Raw genomic sequence first — 6766 nt, 5'->3', positions numbered from 1 at the left:
GAAAAACCATTTTTAGGATCATCTCCTGCTTTCACATGTAAATTTTGACATGTCTTGTAGTAAATAGATAGTTGAATTTACTACAAAACATGTCAAAAAATATATGAAAACAGGAGGTAACCATAAAAAAGTTTTTAGTCTCTCTTACAAAACTCATGAAAAAACAAATCGGAGGTATGTCACATCAGTGACTATATCCAGGGAATGTCTAAAAAATATACTTTGATGTCCCAAGAACCAAATATAACCTTTATATATATACAGGGTGTAACAAAAATACAGGTCATAAATTTAATCACATATCCTGGGACCAAAAATAGTTTGATTGGACCTAACTTACCTTAGTACAAATGTGCACAAAAGAAAAGTTACAGCCCTTTGAAGTTATATATTAATAGCACCAAGGGCCTTAGAGGCCCATGGCTTGAAAAGTTTGTTTTTTCTTCATTTTCACGTTTCTTTATGTACTGAGATCTTCTATCTTCTCTGGCTTGATATGTGATTTTTCTCCATTCCTTCCTCTTATTCATTTTTCTTTTCTGACCCTGTAACACCATTCTTTCCAAATCTTTTTCGACCTCTTGCTTCCATCTATTTTCCGGTCTTCCTCTTCTCTTTCTTGAAGCTATAGTGTAGTTTAGTACCCTTTTCGGAGTCCTCGTTTTTGGCATCCTTTCAATGTGACCTCGTGATCTAAGTCTCTGTGCCTTTATCACTCATTTGAAGTTACAAAATGAAAAGTGATTTTTTCCAATGTATCGAAAACAATGTGCTTTTGTGCACGTTTCAATTTAATTATTATTGTAGTACCTACCATTTAAACAACGTTTTAAAAACTTTTTTGCCTCTTATTGCTTTTTCGAAAAGTCAATTTTTATCGAAATATTGTGAATATTTGTCAAATCCACCACATATTTGTATATGGTTAAGTACGATTATGGAGACTTGGTAATAATATGCAAACTTATTTATGCTTTACATTTTTAGGTATATTTTGAACCATATTAAAAAAGAAGCCAGACTCGATAAAACGTGCCTTATCGAAAAAATACAAAGAGGCAAAAAAGTTTTGAAAACACTCTGTTTAACTAATGGTACCTCAGTAATAGTTTAATTGGAACATACAACATTTGGGGGGTTTAAAGGAACAAAACCCCCATAAAATTTTTACGTGGACATATTAAAAAAGAAGTCGCAACTCGATAAAAACTGCCTTATCTGAAAAATACTAAGAAACAAAAATATTGAATTTAACTAATGGTACCACAATAATAAAATTGAATTGGAACATACACAAAAGTTTGGGAGGATTTAAGGGATCAAAACCCCCATAAAATTTTTATGGGGTGCACAAATTTCACCATAATTTTTCTTTAAGATATTCCTGCCATAATAATGCCACATGTCACATGTCCATTTTCAATAAAAAATCGCTAATAGTTTTCGATATAATCGAAAAAATCCATTTTCATTTTGTAATTTCAAAGGGCTGTAACTTTTTATGTGCATATTTGTACAAGGTAAGTTAGGTTCATTTTTTTTTTTTATTATCTCCCTTTATTGACAATCAGATATAAAACAAACATCTATAAGTCAATTTGTTGGTCTTACATTAAATTAAATTATTGTAAATGTGGTGACGTGGAGAGGTAAACATCCAGCGATGTTTCCTCAGTTACCTCTTAGGTCGGAGGGCCAGCTTCTTCTTAGTCTTCTATTGTGGACAGGTTGCAGTAGTGGATGAAGTAGTGGATTAGGATGGTCTTCTAGTTTGTTGTGGTGTTTTCTGTTGTTTTCTCGGATGACTTCGGTTACATATGGAATTTTTAGATCTGTGTGTAGAGTTTGGTTTGATACATACCATGGTGCATTAACTATTGCTCGAAGTATCTTGGATTGCGCTCTCTGGATAATCACAGTATTGGATTTGCTAGCACAGCCCCACAGTTCAATGCCATAAGTCCAGATTGGCTTTATCACTGCTTTATATATTAGCAATTTGTTTTCTATTGAAAGATGGGAATTTCTTCCAATGAGCCAGTAAAGTTCTTTGGTTTTTAGGTCAAGTTGCATTCTTTTCTTTGTTATATGGTGTTTCCAGTTGAGTTTATTGTCAAAGTGTAGCCCTAGATATTTGACTTGATTACTTTGTGGTATTTTTATTTGATTGATGGTTACTGGTGGGCAGGTTCCAGTCCGGAGAGTGAATGTTATATGGGATGATTTTGTTTCGTTTACCTTAAACTTCCACTTCTTCAGCCATATTTCAAGTGAGTTTAGATGCTCTTGGAGATTTTGTGTTGCTGCAATAGGATTGTCATGCTTGGCAAAAATAGCAGTGTCGTCTGCAAATGTCCCGATGGTTGTTTTATCATTTGTAGGCAAGTCATATGTATATAGTATGTACAATAATGGTCCTAGTATGCTCCCTTGAGGTACGCCAGAGTGAATAGGCTTGTATTCCGAGACTTCTTCATTAACTTTTACTTTAAACTGCCGTTCGTGTAGGTAGGCTCTCAGTAGGTTGTAGTAACTTGCTGGAAGAATTCTTTTTATTTTGCATAACAAGCCTGGATGCCAGACTTTGTCAAAAGCCTGACTGATGTCTATAAAGGCTGCTGTGCAGTACTGCTGATTTTCAAGTGACTGGTTAATGGCGTTGACTATGCGATGGCATTGTTGTATCGTTGAATGGCTTTGTCGAAATCCGAACTGATGATCTGGGATCCAATTTTGTGGATTTATTTCTGCATTTATTCTGTTTAGGATAAGTCTTTCAAGCAACTTGGAGATTGTTGGTAATAAGCTGATAGGCCTATATGATGAGACATCTAGAGGGTTTTTGCCAGGCTTTGGTATCATAATTATTTGTCCAATTTTGAGTGCTTTGGGCCAGTAGTCACATCTAAGTATTGCATTGAATATGTGCAGTAGTTTAACTATGCCCTTTTTGGGTATTTCTTTTAACATTTTTGCGGTTATCAGATCTTCGCCTGGTGCCTTCTTTGGGTTTAGGGTGGCAATTACGTCTCTAATTTCTTTTGGAGTAAATAGTTTTATTCGGTCCTGTATCTGTAGTGGTTCTTCTAATATTTGGTTCGCTTCTGGTACTTGGTCGTCATTTAGTGGAGTAAAAACTTCTGCTAAATACTCGGCAAATAGGTCAGCCTTTTCTTTATCACTTTTTGCCCATGGTCCTGGTGGTGTTGAATTTTTACGTATTGGAGGTAATGCTGTTATTGGCTTTCTCTTACTTTTTATGGGCTTCCATATAGAGTTGTCTTGTCTTGAAAGATTGGTGATATAATTCGTAAATGACTCATTTTTGACTTCTTGCAGCTTTGATTTTAATTTGTTGCTGATGCGATTGTATCTTGTTCTGCTGTCTGGTGTGTGTGTTCGTTGCCATGCAGATCTGGCCTTTCTTTTTTCAGCTACCAGTTTTTTTATTTCTAAAGGTATATTACTTATGTTTCTGTTGGGACTACTTTGTGGGGTAGCTGATTTAGCTGCATACTGTAGTATGTTTATAAATTTGTTATAGTCCTCTTCTATTTCTTCCGGTTTTTTCAGCCTCGTTGTTATTTCGATAGTATCGTGAATTATTTGTCGGTAAGTGTCCCAGTTTGTTTTATTGTTGTGCAGGTGGAGTTTTGGTTTTTTAGTGATAACTGTTGTACTTACCGTTGCTATTATTGGGCTATGGTCAGTAGTTAGGTCATAGCTTGGTGTTATATCTGTATAAGTTATACCGATACCGTTTGTTATGAAGAAGTCCAATAAATCTGGTTTTTTGTTGGGATCGGTCGGCCAGTATGTTGGTGTTCCCGTTGAGATAAATTAGTAATTCTTATTTTGTATAACATGTGCCAGTTCTCTGCCTTTTGTTGTTATAAGTCGTGACCCCCACAAGGTATGCTTGCTGTTGTAATCTCCCCCAGCAATGAATTTTGGTCCTAAAGTTTGGAAAAATTCTTCATAGTGTTCTCGTTTTAGATTATGGCGAGGAGGGCAGTACACAGCTGTTACGTTGACATTATATGGAAGTGCTTCAACGCTTACTGTCGTTGCTTGTATGTGTTCTTCTTTGTACTTCAGTAGTTCATGATGTTTAATATTTTCTTTGATGAGTATTGCTGTACCTCCGTGGGCTGTGCCGTCAGGATGCTCAGTATGATATAGTTTATATTTAGGTATGTTAAAATAAGTTCTGTTTGTGAAGTGTGTTTCACTAATTAAAAATATGTCAATTTTATTTATGTCTAGAAATATTTTCACTTCTTCTGTATGGCTTGGAAGGCCGTTGGCATTCCATTGGGCTATTCGAAGAAACTTAGCCATTTATTTCATTTTGTTCATAAGCATGGTAAGCATGTTGAGGACCATGCTATTTTGTTGGATTAGTTGGTTGAATAGATTCTTGAATTCTTCCAAAAACTTGTTTAACACAGTGGTTGTATCTTCTGTTTGGTTGCGTTTAGTTACTTCAGCATAGCTCATGCCCTGGGGCAGTGGATTGGATAGTTGTTGTGTGTTTCTTGTGTATATATCATTTGTGTAGATTGCTGATGGGTTTTGATGCTCTCCATTGTTTTTATTGCTTCCTTTGGTAAGTTTCTTATAGTGATCACATCCCTTGTAATTGGCTGGGTGGCCTCCATTGCATAACGCACATATGGCTGGCGTCTCCTTTGACTTTTTGCACGTGGTGGTATTGTGTGAGCCTCCGCATTTTACACAGACGTATGGTTTATTACAATATGATTTGGAATGTCCATATTGTTGGCATCTCATGCACTGTATTATACTGTTTTTTTGAGTTCGTGGAGGTTCTATGTGTACTACTCTGTTCTGTAGGCCTGTTATATTATAGACATCTTTGTTGTTTTGCGCGGGTTCTAAATCTACAAAGAAGAGATTAAGTGGTTCTTTGGTTTTTTGTTGTTTTACATTAACTATGTTTCTCACTTTGTGCCCTAACTGAGATAGCTCACTTTTTATGTCATCAGTATTGGTTGAGTGATGTAAGTATCTGATCACGATTCTGTAGGCTCGTTCTTCTTTTAGTTGGTACGTGTGATGGTATATATTTTTTTCCTTGAACTCCTTAACCAATTTTCGGTATATTTCTGGTGTTTCACAATTTATTTTGACAACGTTGTTTATTAAACTTTTTGTCTGGTATTCTTCTTTTTTGGCTATTTCCTCTAATTGCTTTGTCATCTCTTTGAAATCCTGTACCCCGTGTACAAATATTGGTGGAGGTTTTGGTATTTTGTTGGTTTCGACGTTTCCAATATTTTCTTCTGTTTCTTTCGACAGCGGTTGGAATCGGTTACCTGTTTCAATTTCGCTTGGATTTGGTTTGTTGTTATGTATTTTCTTTCTTTTATTGCTTCCCATGACTTGCCAAGCGTTTTTACTGTTTGTCTGATTTTCTTCTTCATCTTCACTGGTTGATGTCATATAGTGAGTTTCTCTGTCTTCGATATTTGCACTATTTTTACTTGATGTCGGCATTTGCTGCTGAACTGGTTGAGAGCTGAACTGGTTGGTATTTACTGTCTGTATAGGAGTTGTATGATACTGTTGTTGCATAGTTGGCATATTCATGTTCATTGCATTTTCTGGTTGCTTCATCATTGTTGGCTGCCACTGTAGTTGGTTATTGGTTGCTTGTGGTATTTGTAAATTTATTGGATCACTCTGTATGTTTTGTTGTTGATAAACTGGTTGTCCATTTCTGAACCCAATAAGATTCCCCGAAGGGAACATATTGTTTTGTTTTTCTCACTTATTGCTAATGGGTTTTTTTTTATTGTTGTTGATAAGATAATTAGAATTCTTAATCACCGGTTTTTCGGAGCGCTTTAACGATGTTTACACCTCGATGGCCCAGCGACGACTTAGGTTCATTTGAACTATTTTTGGTCCCAGAATAATGTGATTTAATTTATGACCTGTATTTTTGTTACACCCTGTATATACAGCCCATTACGCACCACCTTAAAAATTGGGCATTTTTGATGTCTCGAATTTCCTAAACCTGTTGTTGCATCTAGGTGATTTTTTTTTATAATATTCTAGCCTAGGCCCTAGAATATGTTACCTCCTTATGCTTGACATGCACAGGGAGCTATACTGTAATATATATTATATCACATTACTATAGAGAGCGATATGATATAATATACATATATTACAGCATGACAAGCTTAAGGAGGTAACCTATAGCCTAGGCTATAATATTATAAAAACATCACTTAGATGGGACAACAGGTTTAGGAAATACGAGACATCAAATATACCCCATATTTAAGGTGGTGCGTTAATTTCTTGGAGAAGTGTATTGTAATTTAATGTAAATACTGTAATATCCAATAATTGTAATTTGATATAAGATGAAATATAAGTTCCTTAAAAAATATATTTTTTATTTCCCACAATACATTCTCCACAGGTCTAAATATCGTCGCTAGACGTCCACCGAATGACCTTCCAGGACGTTAGATGGATGTTCAGCAGCAAGACATTGGACCAAACTGGGACATCCTATGAATGCCCAAATGACGTCCACCGAACGTCCCCTCCGACGTTAGGTGGACCTCCATTGGACGTTTAACAACTTGGCCTTTGGACCAAAATTGGACGTCCTGTTAAGGTCCAATTCACGTCCCCTAGGACGTCCGATTAAGGTCCAATTCACGTCCCCTAGGACGTCCGATTAAGGTACAATTTACGTCCGCTTAAGGTCCCATTTACGTCC

Source organism: Diabrotica virgifera, chromosome 3 (assembly GCF_917563875.1).
Source record: "Diabrotica virgifera virgifera chromosome 3, PGI_DIABVI_V3a".
Lineage (NCBI taxonomy): Eukaryota > Metazoa > Arthropoda > Insecta > Coleoptera > Chrysomelidae > Diabrotica > Diabrotica virgifera.
Note: the sequence above shows the minus strand (reverse complement) of the source record.